The 15885-nt window shown below is 46.5% G+C and overlaps 1 long non-coding RNA gene across 1 annotated transcript; it reads left to right on the top strand.

Moving 5' to 3' along the window:
* Positions 1 to 792: 792 nt before the first annotated feature.
* Positions 793 to 2964, top strand: LOC123628057. The gene is made up of 3 exons (XR_006731585.1): positions 793 to 875; positions 2606 to 2688; positions 2770 to 2964. It is a non-coding gene; the product is annotated as an uncharacterized LOC123628057 (long non-coding RNA).
* Positions 2965 to 15885: the final 12921 nt, after the last annotated feature.

Genomic DNA, 15885 nt, shown 5'->3' with positions numbered 1-15885 from the left:
CATTGATAGGTATAAATTATTTATAAATAAGTTTGAGTAGCCAATTTAACATGTAAACATCCAGGTATTTGATCTACAGAAAGTTCTCTCTCATTCTTTGATGATCTTAAAAATAACTCAAAACAGAGTGTTTACTGTAAGAATGAAAACAGTCATGAGTTAAAGAGGACATCTGATGCTGTATAGACAGATCTATATTTCACAGATAGAGTGTACGTTAAAATCAGCTGAAGCTGCCAGAGAGATTTTGGTTATTTCCTTTGAGTCATCTGCGTTTATTTCCGATAAATGAAAAGTTTTTTTTTAAATGGGGACACTGAATGAGGCTTGTAACATGCAGCAGGAAGAAGTTTTACCAAGATTCGAAGCTGGCAGGAGTGATCCACATGTAGCCAAATTGCCTCAATTTATTTAATTTTATTAATTGTCTACTTTCAGAGGTAAGATTCTCTCCCACCACTCTGTTTTGCACCACTACACTTTTCCAAGATTCATCCTGGGGGGGGGGGATTGAGAACCACACCCTCCACTCCACCTGCAGATCCTTCAAATAAAATGGTGAAGTTACAAAACGTACGTCAATTTGGAGTGAGGTTGCCTAGTCATAAGTTTTGCTTATTTCTTGCCCTTGGGTGGGGCAGGATGGGGCTTCCTTCAGTGACCAAGTCTTTCTTCACCCGCAGGTACCCCAGAGCAATCCCCCTTCGTTGACTCCGAGGGGATGCAGCAGCAATTCATGTTTTGAAGTGCTCTAAATGATTCAAAACGTGAGGCGCTGCTACACCCCCTCGAGGGGAAGGTAGAAGGTGGGACTGTGCCCGACACCTGTTCCTGCGACCGGGCCCCCGCACCCTGCAAGGCCAGCTCTGGAGCAGGTAGGTGGGCGGGGGCTTTGGTCTCTCTTCTTGGTCGGTCCGTGCCCTTCCCTGCCCACGCGACAGGGCCAAGGTTGGGGCAGGGTGGCCTTGCTCCGCGGGGCAGGGAGGTGGGGGGTGGAGCCGGGGGTGCTGGCAGGCTGTGCCATCTGAGGAGGGACGCGGTGCCCCACACTCAGCCGTGCCCTAGCAGCGGGAACAGTACTGCAGTGAGTGATCAGTGCTCTGGAGTATTGTTGCTGCTGCCAGGGTAAGTCTGGGACTCCTGCACGGGCCCACCCACCAGGTAAGTCCAGCGCCTGCAGCATCAGCCCGGGAGCAGCGAGACCCGAGACTCCATCAAACATTTACCGGTCTTTGAATATATATGGCTGGGCCTAAAAGGTGCTTCATTTTAGCACCCCTTTTCCTGCCCAGGTGGAATTTAAACAACTGAAAAAAAAAATCCCTTCCCGGTCACTTAGAATACCACCCACAGAACAGCAACGAAGAAGACCCATCTTCAGTCCCCAACAACGAAATGGGGTGGGAGGGATTGGAAAAGGAGTAAGGGGAGGTGGGAAGAGTGACTGGCTGCAAGCAGTCCCCTCTCTGTGGTTCCTGGTAAACGGGCTCACGTCCTGAGTGTGGAAAGGACTTTGGAGTTCAGGAAAGAGTAACGATGCCCTTCCCCACATCCACTCCTCCCTTCCCCCCAGCTGTGTTGGGGGGCTTCATTGAGCTCTGGCACCCAAGCAGGACCGGGCGAGGCATGAGACCTTGAAGGCCAGTGAAGCCACGGCGCTGACCTGCCTGACGCCTGCAGAGAGCACAGGGACCTTGAGGGCTGGCTCCGGAATGAGGCTCTGCGTTTCTAGCTTCTTTTCGTCCCCCTCCCCCGAAATCTGCTCCCAGCATTCCACCCTGGAGGCGCCACCCCAAGGACACCTTTGTCGCCCCAGGGCCCTTACAGGAGACACCTTACAGCAGGCCCCACTGGCTTGACAGTTCCTGAGAAAACGGCAGGACCTGAGCTGTTGATCCAGGGGCCTTTCGAGACTCCAAAACTCTGGGCGCTATTGCTAATTAGTGCTGCACAACTGTCGTCCTCTAAAGCCACCTCCACCCCTCACTGGGCTGGCATTCTGAGCCTTCGGTGGGAAAACGGGGTTCGGAGTCTCCTGCCTGGCAGCTTGATGGCCGGTGCAGAAAGACGGCTAATGCTCTGAGGTCCCACTTTTCCTGTGAATATTTCTTTAGATAGTCTTTTGATCTGAAGTATGGGCAGGTAAAGGATTATTGGCAAACACGAAGGCAGGCGTGGAATCTTTGCCACGCTTTGTCACCTTAAAGGACAACCAAAACACATGGCCCAGAGGGCTCCCAGTGTGGGGAGGCCGGGGGTCCCGGGGTCCGAAACGCCGCCTTCCCAGACTCCCTTGCGCCGGGGCCCTCCCGGCCCGCGCTGACCCTCCTGCCCCCAGGGGCGCCGCGATCGGGCAGCCTCTGCCGGGCCGGTTCCCCGGGCCACCGCCCGGCGGCGACTCCCGGGCCAAGAAGCCCCAGCGTCGCTCCCGGCCGCCGGCCCTGGGCCCCGCTGGCCGGCAGCCCCCAGGCCGCAAGGGCGAACAGGTTCCCGCCTCCGCCTGCCTTTGCCCTCGGGGGTCGGGGGCACCGCGACTCTCGTTCTGCCTCTCACTGGCTTCCCTTCCCCCTCTCTCCCCGCTCGGTACGCTACCCCCTCGAGCCAGAAGGAGGCCCGGTGCTAGCCGCCCTCCCCAAGGACCCAGCCCGCGCCATCCGGCTTCCTCCAGTGGGCGCCTGCAGGACCCAGGTGAGACGCGGGGCCGGTTGGGGACGCGAGGGGCGGAGGGCCGGGAGCGAGTCATCCTGACTGGGGGGCGTTGCCTTCCAGAATCGAAGCGGCCCTTTGCGCGGGGCTCCGAGAGAGGCATCGAAATTGAACTCGTCCACACAGCCCCTGACTGCGTGGTGCCCTTTTCTGACTTAAAACATTCCTTGCACCTTTGTTTGCACGCTCGAAGTTTCAGTGTGCCTAGATTTTCCTCCAAGGACAAAAATGTGAATAAAGCAATATTTTAGTCAAACATTTCTGTGTCAATTAAGAAGATGGCAATTCGTTCCAGACTATAAATTCTCTTTAACAACTCCCTAAGGTATTCTTTTAAATTGTTTTCTCAACATTGCTAAATGTCCATCATAATGTGTGGGAGACTTGTATGAAGTGAATCAATTTATAGTCGGCTGATTCATTGATCCGGTGTTACCACCTCCAACGAGGCACCTTTCCAGTGTTTTCTCGTTTTTCCCCAACACATGTTATTTGTTAGGGAGGAGGCTGCATGCACGTGGCATTGTATAAAGTTTATTAGACAGCCCTGGCCCTTAAGCTAGGAAAAGCTTAGCCTAGCTCTAAATCTAAAATTCAACATTTCTGTAAGTTGTGGGACAAGATACACAGGTTACTTTGATAAACTAGAATTGAACATAATTTTTTTAAAAGTTTTAATCACAGGAAACGTTTTTAAGGCATCCAACTATCTCCAGTTAGCAGTACTGATTTTTTTTTTCCCAACACATCAACACTCTTGGCGGAGATCTGGACACAGAAGACTCCTGTTTCAAGAAAATACAATCATCTCTCAAAGGCTGAAATTTATATGCATTTTTAACTCACTAAGTATTGAAAACCACCCAAGTGTCCCACAATAAGAGGGTAAAATATAATCAGTCACTGAGTGTAATATTATACATCCTTTAAAAATATTATTGGAAAATTTTATGATCTGTAAGTCAAAAGAATCCTCTCCCACCATTTCTTCCTCCTTGATGTTCCCCTATACCCACACTTCTTTGTTCCAACTGGCGTGTGAACTTGTTTTTCCCGCCAAATGAGTAAGTCATGATGAGAACGTCAATTGATTTGAACAGATGTGTGTCAATGGTACTTGGAGAACTAGATGCCAATAACCAGGGCCACAGAAAAAAGCAGTGGTTGCAACTCTGTAAAAAATGTATACATGCACACAGACAAGGACTAAAGGGGACCCTCACAAAGGAAAACAGTTGGAAATATTCCACTGCTGGGAGATTAAAAGATTGTCCACTGCTTTTGATTTCCATTAATACTGGCAATTGTCCAATTAAAAAAATCTCATAAGGACTCTGCAGTGCAAATTATTCGGCTGACTGTCTTAAAACACCATACAACTCATCAAGGCAGATGGGGCAGCGGGGGACTGGGTTTGTCCCCTAAATCCTGGTCTGTAGAGCTCAGGACAACACTTGCAGAAAACGTGAGCCTACAAGATAAGAGTTAACTTATAGGCAGCTTTCCTGAGAGACTGCAAAATGAAAATAAAAATAGGTTCAAAAAGCATGTTTGGGGAAGATCAATCAAAGTTTATTGATAGAAATTCAAAAGACTTGAGTCAGGAGCTATATCCAAGTTGGCATATGTTTTTAGAGATCTATCATCTTCCCACTGGCCTGCAGTAGTCTCATGACCCTGGAGCTTTACATATGCATTTGTATGAAGAGTTATTACATTACTCTTAAATGAAAAAAGTGTATATATACACCAATTGTAGCAAATGTACATCTCCCTGAACCCTATGTCCCACTCAGGCCCGCCCATCAGTTACTGTTCAGTGAATGAACAAGGATCTGCTAGCTCTTTCATGTTTCACCTATCTGCCACCTTTGCCTCCCTCCTCAGCTCCATAATTGATCTCTTTGGCAAGTTCAAAGAGGCTGAAACCCCTGTGGAGATAGTAGGTTGAGCCATTAGGGAGGAGCCCTGAAAGACTTTTGCTTTCTGTGTTAGCTCTGGCTTTGGAGCACTCCCCTTACACTATTGAGTTCTATAATCTGAGCAACTGGTGGGAGTTTGGGAAGATGGCCCCGGCTTCACCGCTGGGGTCAGGGAGCTGAGAACAGTGCAGCAAACTGAGAGTCTTGGTTGCTTTGAAATCTGAGTCTCCCAAGGCATCTCCCTCACCTGTTCCTCATTCCCACCCCCACCTGCTATCCAGACCACACCACACTATTACCCCAAGACCAGACCTTTTAAAAAAGCCTAACCACAGAATCCTCAGAATCATAATAATCCCAAGATCTTGCTTTTGTGTCATGCTTTTACATATTTTCCAAATTCTCTCATATTTTTTATTTGCAACAACTTTGAACAAGATACATAGATAAGGCAGTCAAAAAAACAATTTAAAAAAAAAAAACAAGACAACCGAGGCTTCTGGAGGTTAAGGATTTGTCTGAGGCTATTCTCTGGCACCTCTTCTCCCGGACCTCCTGCTGTGCTCCTTATGTCATTACCTATTAATCAGAACCAACTACATAGTAATGACTAGAACAGGAAATGGAGTTGAATTAGTATGTTTGGTTAGAAAAATTCCAGGTGAAACGGGCTATTCTTATGGTGTGCTTTTGCCTACACACTGGACGCTTCCTGGCTGAGGCCTGAGATTGGCCCCAGGATTACTCAACAGTGTTTGTAAATTACCTAGCTGTGTATGAATTGATGTGCACAAACCGGAAAAGTGTAATTTAAATTCATTTAAAACTTCTGGCCCATATTTGTTATTTCCTATAGAATCAACCAAATTTATTTTAAGGAAACAAACAAAATGTCCAAATATAGGGGTTAAATTAATCTAGTCACTCACTCAATAGAACCGTTTTCAGCCATTACAAATAATAATTATAAAGACTACATAGAAACCTAGAAAATGCTTATGATAACAAGTTTTAAAAACCAAGGCCACAAAATCACAAGGACACCATGATTGAAAAGTAGGAGCAGAAACTGGAAGGAACACGCAGAACAAACACATACTCGTTACTGAAGGGTGGTGAGATTAGAGCTGAAGTTTTTCCTTTCCCTACTTTTTCATCTTTGTTGTTGTTATGCCATGTTTTTCTGTTGTGTTGTCAAACAATTCTCTAAAAAGTCTTTAGGGGTCATGGGCGATACAGAAATTTGGGGTCAAGGATACACAGACCTCAGACATCTCGGGGATCATCATGTCACGAGATACCACTGTGCACTTGTGACAGATTGATAACTGAAAGGTCTGAGAGCCACTCCTCTTCAGAACAACACATGTGGTATTACAAGACCAATCAATGAAAAGATCAGGAGGAAAGTGGGCCCTAAGCAAGGAAGAAAGAGGTTGCCATGGGATGGGGAGATGAGTTGTAGTTTCATAGGACTGTGATGGGAATGTCCTTAACTATTTGTGTCTTTGACTGTTGTATTACATTTCTATTTAATGAATTGAAACTTACATAAGGCATATGATTTTATATTTGTGCTAGAATGTTAAAACAAAGAATTTATGCTCAAGCTAACAACTGGAAAAATATTTGCTGTAAGCCTTATAGACACAGGGTCATCTTTAATATGTTGAGTCTTCACAAGTGGTCAAGAAAAAACAAAAACTACATGAACAGAAATCCACAGAAAAAAAGGAATATGCTCCTTTCAGTGTTTTTAAGGATAGAAATTAGGAACGTCCTGAATGACCAGTAACAAAGGATTGGATAAATAAAATATGGTGTATCTAATACAATAGAATAGAATGCTTTCATTTAAAATAATGTTTCTGAAAATAATTTTTGTGACATGAGAATGTGCTCCTGATATGATTAGTGATAAAAGAAACATGCAAAATCTTTCCCCCCTTAGGTAGTATAAGTATATGGAGAGCATTCCATATGCATAGTTTTTTATCAATATACAGATAAAAGGCTAAAGGAAATGTTTCAAAACTTTATAGTAGTTATCTCTGAATTGTGGTATACTAAGTGATCAAAAAAAGATGCTAAACTATTTTTGCGATGTGTTCCTAATATGTAATATAAATGTATTGGGAACATTTTGCATTCATAGTTTTGTATCAATAATATGGGGAAAAGGCTAGCAAGAATTTTACCAAAAGTCTATAAAGGTGGTTATCTCTGAGCTTTGGCACTATAGGCAATCAAAGAAAGATACAAAACTGGTTTTGCGATGTGTTCCTAATATGCACTATATATATATTGGGAACATTTTGCACGCATAGTTTTGTATCAATATACAGACAAAAGGATGGAGAGAATAAACCAAAAACCTAACAATGGTTATCTGTGGTTTGTTTTTGTGATAAAGGTAAGGTGCAGAATTATTTTTGCAATGTGTTCCTGAATATGTAATATAAGTGTATTGGGAACATTTTGCATCCATAGTTTTGTATCAACGTATGGAGAAAAAGCTAGGAAGAAATATACCAAAACTTTAACAGTGGTTATTTCTGGGTTTCTAGTATTATAGGTGATTTTTGTTTTTCTCTGTATACTTTTATGTGTTTTCCAAGTAATGTATAAACAACAAAAGGCTTATTCTTGTAGCAATAATAAAACTTATTTTATTTTTAAAAAGAGTTTGTATTTATTAAAACAAACAAACAAAAAAAGCATGAACCCCTGACACGGGGTTGGGAGACGACTTCCTACTTGGCCAGCAGTGGGCCTAGAATACATTTTCAAACCTTTCTGGGAAGACCTTACACAGCTTCAGTTGGGTCTGCAAAACAAATGTGTGTTTTCATTTGCTCTTGGCAAAGGAAAATATAATTTAAAAATATAACTGTGACAGAGTAATAATAGTAATATTGCTAAACAGACTGCTTTCTCCTGTCTAATCAAAGTAACACTTTAAGAAGTACAGAAAGTTGAAACAGCCTCCTTTTCCTCTAGGAGCAATTCAGGAAGGTGGTACTTGGATGTTTGCCCAGGGCCTCAAGACATGTTGGCCAGTTTGGGACATGCCTGAGTCAGGAGAACACCTTACAGAAAGCCTAGTTCCGCTCAGCTAAATTTTTGCAGATCCAGGTAAAGCCCCTTGCATTTTCCCACAAATTCTGCCGAGCTCCATGATAACCCTGGTGTTTGAGAACTTATGTGATGCCCCAGTTCTGGTGCTCCCTGTTCTGGTAAGAGAGACAGAACCATTTGGTAACATCCCCAGCCCATGGTATGACAAGGCACCTACCAAGGGTTTTAACATTCCTCAGTGGCACTGATTTGAACAGAGACACCACCACCACAGAGACACCTCCTACCCTTTTAAAAGAAGCACTTTGGGGTGCTCTTTTTCCCCCAAAGAATGATTTGTACTCTAGGAGGTCCGTATTACTAGACATTACTTTCAAAATATGTTCATCGTATTCCTTAAAGTGGAAACTGCAGTTTCAAGGCAAAAATATCCATTTTCAAAAATACTTAGAAACCATTCTTCCAATTTCCTGATGCCATACGCTTGTTCTGCTTAAGAACAGTCATACAACCAACCTTGTCCTTTTGCTTAAATGTATGTGCTCTCTTTAAGTCTTTCATAAGCATTTTTCTCTGCCAAATGCTATCAGTCAGAGCATGTTTACAGGGTGCCTATGGCTGTCCCAGTTACTTGTGGGTAGAGGAGAGAAAGGAAGAGAAGCAGGGGTTAAGGCGATACTGCGCCAGAGAGGCCTTGAACACACCAATCCTTTCCTCTGCCACAGGGTACAGAGCAGGAATCAGCTGGGGCTTTGACCTTCTGCTGAGCCAGGTCAGACCACACAGAGAACCTGCTTTCCTAAGCTAAATTCTCTAAGTGGCTTCCTTTCCCCCAGGCCTCACTCCGGTCCCTGCTAGACAAAGAGTTGGAATAGGGGCAGAGTGTGGGAGGGACCCCTTTCTAAATGGGAGGTCTTGCTGCAAGGCCAGAGAAAGAAGGAGAGAGAGAGATTACCCCAAATTGAGCACCGATCTTAAAACCCTTTCATTTACCGGTGAAAAAAGCTCTACCCTCTGAATTTCTGAACCAATAAAATGTCCTAGAATTTGGCCAGTACAGAGAGCACTCCTCCTAGTTGGGAGTGTGCCAAGAGGGGCTAAGAAGGGGCCAGGAGTTTCCCTTCGCTAACAGGGTCCAACTCCTCACTTTTCAGAAGTCTAGCCTCTCATTTAAAGAAGGGGAAACTGAGTTGCTAAGAGAGGAAATAACTCGCAGAGAGGTGTGCAAAGAATTGGTGGCAATGTTAGAACTAGAACCTTGATCTCCAGGGCTTTTTCCACTGCAATACATTGGGACAGAGAGAGTGACGTGGGAAGACTCTATGAAGGATATGGGACTTGATGAGCACCTTCAAAAGTGGGTGGGGCTCGATGTGGTGGCACTGGGTCTGTAGTCCCAGCTACTTGGGAGGCTGAGGCAGAAGGAGTTTGAGGAGGCTGTAGTGCGCCATAACCAGGCTGTGAGTAGCCACTGCACTTCAGCAGGGCAATATAGCTAGACCTGTCGCTATTTAAAAAAAAAAGACGGTGGGTGGGGCCAGAAGAGGCAGAGAGGACAGGGGAGGACATTCCAGGCAGGGGGAAATGCCATGAGCACAGGCTCAGGCAGGAATGGATGTGGTGTGTCAACCAGGGCAGTCAGGAGACAGTCTGGAGGAAATTGTTTAGGTCAAATCTTGCTTCCCAACGTGAGCTATGCAGACCCTTGAGTGCATGAGACAGTGTCCCAAGGGGTGCAAAAAGCCACAAAATACATGTGGCACAACTTCCTAGAGCACAGATTTGATTCAATGGTAATTGAAGGCATTGTTTTTCTGTAATAAGCACAGATTTAAAATGATAAAACTGAGAGCTCAAAATAAATTTCAAGTTTGTTGCAAGCCCCTTTGGGCTGGCCCAGGACTCCCACCCCAGTCTCATTTTGAGGGAGGATTTGTGCACTACTCCCTAGACATTTGGCTTTTTGTTTGTTTTTCCTGCCAGCACCCGGTCCTCCTTGTCTTCTCCTGATAACAGCTCCCCAGGCTCTTCCCTTTGGTGAACTCCTCCTCCTCCACCACAATCATGGGATTCTGGAAGGGCAGCTATCACAGTAAACTGCCTGGGGCCAGGCAGGTGACCCAGGCCCGGCCAATCATAGTATCTCATCCTCCTTTCCACATTAATTGTGCCAAAGAGAGCTCATGTGATACTAGCCTCACCAATTAGAGCACTTGCCTGGGATTTTCTTTGTAATACCTAAATGGAGATATTCTCTCTTTCTTCTGCGGTTTCTAAACCTGGAGCTGTATATGCCTATATGAGAGAGAGAGAAGGAGAGAGAGAGAAAAGGAGGGAGGGAGGGATGGGAAGGGGGAGGGGGAGAGGAGGAACAGGAACCAATGACATTCGTTGCTGGTTCTGGGGCCAGTTCCACTCCTGTCCCTCTTAGTTACCAGAGCAAATACTATCTGCTTTTTGTTTAAGCTAGTCTCATTTATTCATTCAACAGACACTTGTCAAGCACCTTCTAAGTTCCAGGCACCATTCTAGGGTCTTGAAAAAGAGTGGTGAACAAAAGAGACAAAGACCCAGCTCTCTTGGCATTTCCATGCTAGACTGAGCTGCATGCGCTTCTTGTCGCTTGCAACTGAAACAGGGCTTGCTGCCTGCCAGACCGCGGAAGACTTTACATGCTGGCCTAACGCCAAACAGGGGGAGACTTTGCGTGCTGGCCTAAGGACTACCGTAAACAAGGGGCGATCTTTGAAAATTCTTGAGCAGAAGAATCACAGGATCTTTCACAAATGTCTAGATTTGAGGCCAGGCCAGCCTGGGAACAGTGACTACGAAATGGCTAGAATGGCTGGGACTCCGATTTGCTCAATTTTTAAAAAACCCTTATGGAGAAGATAGCATATCTGAATCAAGGTCCCCAGGATGAAACCCAATTTTGGAGGAAAATTAAGTGTTTCCAGGAAGTGTTCCAGGCCCAAGTCCTCCTGCCCTCCTGCCTTCTTCTCATTGGGTCCTTCGGTTCAGCCTTCCCCACTTGCTCCCTTTTCTCAGCCTTTGCCTGTGTGTCCCACTGCTGCTTGGCTTTGGGGCCCACCCATTCCTTAGGCCTGTCTGCACATGGAGTCCATATGCCACAGAGAGTAACATGTTAGCTGAAGGGAAGGCTTCCCTCTCCCTGCCCCAATCCACCTATCTTTTTTTTTTCTTTTTCTTTTGAGACAGAGTCTCACTCTGTTGCCCGGGCTAGAGTGCTGTGGCGTCAGCCTAGCTCACAGCAACCTCAAACTCCTCAGCTTAAACAATCTTTCTGCCTCAGCCTCCCGAGTAGCTGGGACTACAGGCATGTGCCACCATGCCCAGCTAATTTTTTTCTATATATATTTTTAGCAGTCCAGATAATTGCTTTCTATTTTGAGTAGAGATGGGGTTTTGCCCTTGCTCAGGCTGGTCTCGAACTCCTGAGCTCAAACGATCCACCCGCCTCGGCCTCCCAGAGTGCTAGGATCACAGGCGTGAGCCACCGTGCCCGGCCAATCCACCTATCTTTTAAGACTCATCCCAAGTGCCTCCTTCTTTGGAGGACATCCTTGATGGCCCCACCCATGCTGAACCTCCTCTGAATTCCTGCCATGCCCAATGTCCAGGCACTTGCTTCTGGGACATAGATTTTTTCAGGTGTGTCTCCTGCAATTCAGCAGGAAGCTCCAAGAGGCCAAGAACCAGGCTCTCCTTCTTTCCCAAATACCCCTTGGAGCTTAGTGCTGTTCCTGGTAGATTGATGGGAGTGAGCATAGAGTTGGCTCAGGGATAAGCCTATCCTAGTCCTTTGCCTGGACAGTTCTGATTTAGACCTATTGTATTGTCATAATTATTAGCAGCATCTTCTTTCAGTCTCAAAAGTGTCCCATGATAAAATAATTGTCACCATATTTATTTAGAGGATACCTAAGAGGCTGTTGTCACAGCCGAGTCTAAGTGGTTCCTGATATAGGACAAAATATTTATACAATCAAAACAGCATAATATTGCAATTCCATGCTCTGTCGCTTGGAACTGAACATGCTCCTTGCAGAACTCTGGAAAGTCTTGCCTGCTCCACTGCATCTGGTTCCCACACTCTCTAGCACAGGAAGCATTAAAGTCACAGTCTAGCCTGTCACAAGACACAGGTATTATCCCCGCTTATTTCACACTGTGGGTATGTAAAATAGCACTGTTATGCCCCACAAGGACTGGGAAGCCTTTATTCTTGGCTGGGCACAGTGGCTCACGCCTGTGATCCTAGCACTCTGGGAGGCTGAGGCGGGAGGATTGTTTGAGCTCAGGAGTTCTAGACCAGCCTGAGCAAGAGCCAGACCCCGTCTCTACTAAAAATAGAAAGAAATTATATGGGCAGCTAAAAATATATATATAGAAAAAATTAGCCGGGCATGGTGGCACATGCCTGTAGCTACTCAGGAGGCTGAGGCAGGAGGATCGCTTGAGCCCAGGAGTTTGAGGTTGCTGTGAGCTAGGCTGACACCACAGCACTCTAGCCCGGGCAACAGAGTGAGACTCTGTCTCAAAAAAAAAAAAAAAAAAAAACAAGGACTGGGAAGGCACACAGGCTCAGTTCAGAACCAGAAAGAACCCACAGGCAAGCAGGAACAAACCAGAAGTCCAGTGGATGAGGCAAACTGCTGCTTCTTGGTTCTTTTCAGAGTGATTTAGTTTGTGAAAGTCTACCTCACAGGGGCAATCAGAAAAAAAACACCCTCATCTCATCACCTTCCCATCTCCCTCTCCTACCTCTGTCTCCCCAGAATCATGGCTTCGTCCTGCCACTGCTCCTGGCACTTAAAGTGGGCAACTCTGCCGGGGATACTCACATTCTTCAGAGTAGAGTGCCTGCAAGACAAACACATCTCCCTCTGGTAGATGAAAGATGGCCACAAATTCCTTGATACTCCTCCCATTGAGATATGGGAGATATGTCCCCTCCCGTTAAATCTAGGCTGGCCTCAGTGACTTGCAGCTTCCACTGGGTTTCTTGGAGCCTTGAGCTTCCACGTAGGAGTCCGCCTACGCTGAGGGCACTGCCCTGGAGAAGCCACGTGGAGCGATGGGAGAGGTCCTGAGACTACAGTAAGGACAAAAAGATACCGGGCAGCCCTAATTGTTCCAGCTTCCAGTGGTTCAGGTCATTCCAGTCAAGTCCCCAGATATCACAAGTTGTCCCCACCACGTTGCAGATTCATGAGCAAAATAAATGATTGCTGTCATTTTTAAGAGACTAGGTTTTGGTATGGGTTGTTATATCATAATTGATAAGCAGAACATTCCCTCTTGCCAGTATTGATTTATTTTTATTTTTGAGCTTTACTGAGGTATAATTGATATACATAAATTGCACATATTTAATGTATACATTTTGATAAGTTTTTGCCAATATTGATTTATAATTTCTTGTAGCATAAGTCTGATGCTATATTAAGCTCTACACAGATGTTTGTATACCAGTGTTCAGAGCAGCATTATTCACAATAGCCGAAAGCTGGAAGCAAGCCAAATGCCCGTATCAGTGGGTGAATGGATGAATAAAATACTCATACAATGGAATATTGTTCAGCCTTTAAAAGGAAGGAAATTCTGACACATGCTACAACATGGGTGAAACTTAAAGAGATTATGCTGAGTGAAATAAGCCAGAAACAAAATGACAAATACTGTATGATTCCACTTATATGAATTATGTCTCCATGTGAGTAGTCCGACTCATAGAGACAGGAAGTAGAATGGGGCCTGCCAGGGGATAGGGGCGGGAGGCAGAGGGGACTTAGTGTTTATGATACAGAGTTTGAGTTTGGGATGATGAAAAAGTTCTGGAGATAGATGGTGGCGCTGGTTGCACAGTGATGTGAATGTACTTAATGCCAGTGACCCATACACTTAAAAATGGTTAAAATGGGCAATTTCACGCTATGTATTTTTTTTTACTGTGTTAAGAAGAAATGGGGAAAAATAAATTTATATTAGAAAGGTCAATTAATTTAAGGAAAAATATTAAATAAATAACAGCCTAGATGATATTCAAGTGAAACAGGCCGTTACCACCAGTATATTGCCCCAGTCTGTCTTATTCTAGAGACCAAAAAAATTAATCATTCAATCACTCAATCAGTGCACATGAATTCTAAGGATTTACTTGTCTGGATGGTCTTTAAAAAGGCTACTTTAGTGGGCAATATATTTAATTAAATATATCATGTTCAGATGTCACATTTTGCCTAAATGATCTCAGCCATCATGGCCCAGGAAAGCACTTAGGGGAGCAGCCTGGGTAGGGTGTCAGAGGCCACCAAGAGTGAGGAGGGTGTCCCCACAGCAGAGTGACAAATTGCAGGGTATCAGAGACTGAACTGGATGAGGAGGGTGTCCCTGCAGGAGAGACAGCACAAGGCAGGCTGACAGAACTCAGACAAAAAGAGTAGGCATCAACGCTAGGGGCGGCACGGCACAAGGTGCCACAGTCCAAGTATAATGAGGAGGATGTCTAGGCAGCGGAGTGGCCTGGCGAGGGGTTCAGATCCCGAGCAGGGTGAGGAATGTGTACACACATGGGGTAGGTTGAGCACTGGGTGTCAGACCCCAAATAAGATGCAGAGGGCGGGCCTGGTGCGGTGGCTCACGCCTGTAATCCTAGCACTCTGGGAGGCTGAGGTGGGAGGATCGCTCGAGGTCAGGAGTTCGAGACCAGCCTGAGCAAGAGCGAGACCCCGTCTCTACTAAAACTAGAAAGAAATTAGCCAGATAACTAAAAATATATAGAAAAAGTTAGCCGGGCCTGGTGGCGCATGCCTGTAGTCCCAGCTACTCGGGAGGCTGAGGCAGTAGGATCGCTTGAGCCCAGGAGTTTGAGGTTGCTGTGAGCTAGGCTGACGCCACGGCACTCACTCTAGCCCGGGCAACAGAGTGAGACTCTGTCTCAAAAAAAAAAAAAAAAAAGGATGCAGAGGGCGTGCGCTGACAGTGACAGCCCAAGGGAGAGACCGAATCCAACTGAGGTATAGAGGGTGTCCACGGAAAGGTCCATCAGCCAAAGGGGGTCTGAGCCTGAGTGTGGTGAGGAGGGGATCCCCGGGGAGGGATGACCCTGCTAAGGACCCTCCACAATGGGGGCAGGGCCACCGTGGGGCATCAGAACCCACGCAGGAAGAGGAAGGTGACATGCAAGGAGCAGTTCCAACACAAGGAGGCAGGGCAGGCAGCGTGAGGTGTGTTTCTTTGCAGAGGGACAGCCTGGCAGGGGGCCAGAGCCCACCCAATGAAGAGGGTGTCTAAGCGCAGCAAGGCAGAGGGAGGCAGAGGCCAAGTGAGTAGGAGTGAGTAGGACATCCACGTGGGGACCAGCCTGTCCTGGGGAATCAGAAGCCAAGCAGGCTGAGGAGAGCATCTCCCCGGAGGGACGGCTTAGCATGTGGTGTCAGAGCTGCTTAGCACGCAGAGCCAGAGTCCAGGTGGAGTAAGGAAGGGCTTCACCCAGGGTATGGGGTGGCCTCCCACAGGGTCCCCAAGCCTCAGGAAAATGGGAACGGCATCCACTAGAGACTGGCTGGCATGGGGATTTGGAGCCTGAGTGAGTTGAGGGTAGCCATGTGAGGGGAAGGCCCAGTGTGGGCTATCAGGGGGCGAGGAGGACATTCCCGTGCAGGGGTAGGGTGTCAGAGCTGAACCAGGCGAGATCGTCCCTGTAGGGGGCAGAAGGGTGGCCTGGCATAGGGTGTCAGAGCCTGAGCAGGGTGTACAGGGTATCTATGCCACAGGGTGGCCCAGAACATTGTTTCAGAGCCCAAGCAGGGTTAAGAGGGCATCCATGTGGAGGGCAGCCTGACATGGCCCAAACCTTAGCCCAAGTGGGCCGAGGAAGGCATCACTATGTGGAGTGGGTGGGACTGGAATGAATTCTAGAAGATCTGATCTTGGTAACAACACAGTTGAGGATGGGAGTGATGTGCCAAATCCAAACCAGAACAGTTAAGTGAAAATCTGAATAAATGATAATGCCACCCCCCCTCCGCCCCTGCCTCCTTTCCCTACTGAGCTCCCAGATATCCCCCAAGGAGGAGACGGAATTCTACTCTATATAGCAGACAACTCTAGCGCCTCTTGTCTCCTCCCCTCGGGCCACTGCTGATCCGGATTG

Source organism: Lemur catta, chromosome X, assembly GCF_020740605.2.
Source record: "Lemur catta isolate mLemCat1 chromosome X, mLemCat1.pri, whole genome shotgun sequence".
In the NCBI taxonomy this organism is placed as follows: domain Eukaryota; kingdom Metazoa; phylum Chordata; class Mammalia; order Primates; family Lemuridae; genus Lemur; species Lemur catta.
Note: the sequence above shows the minus strand (reverse complement) of the source record. Positions and strands in the feature narration are given on the sequence as shown.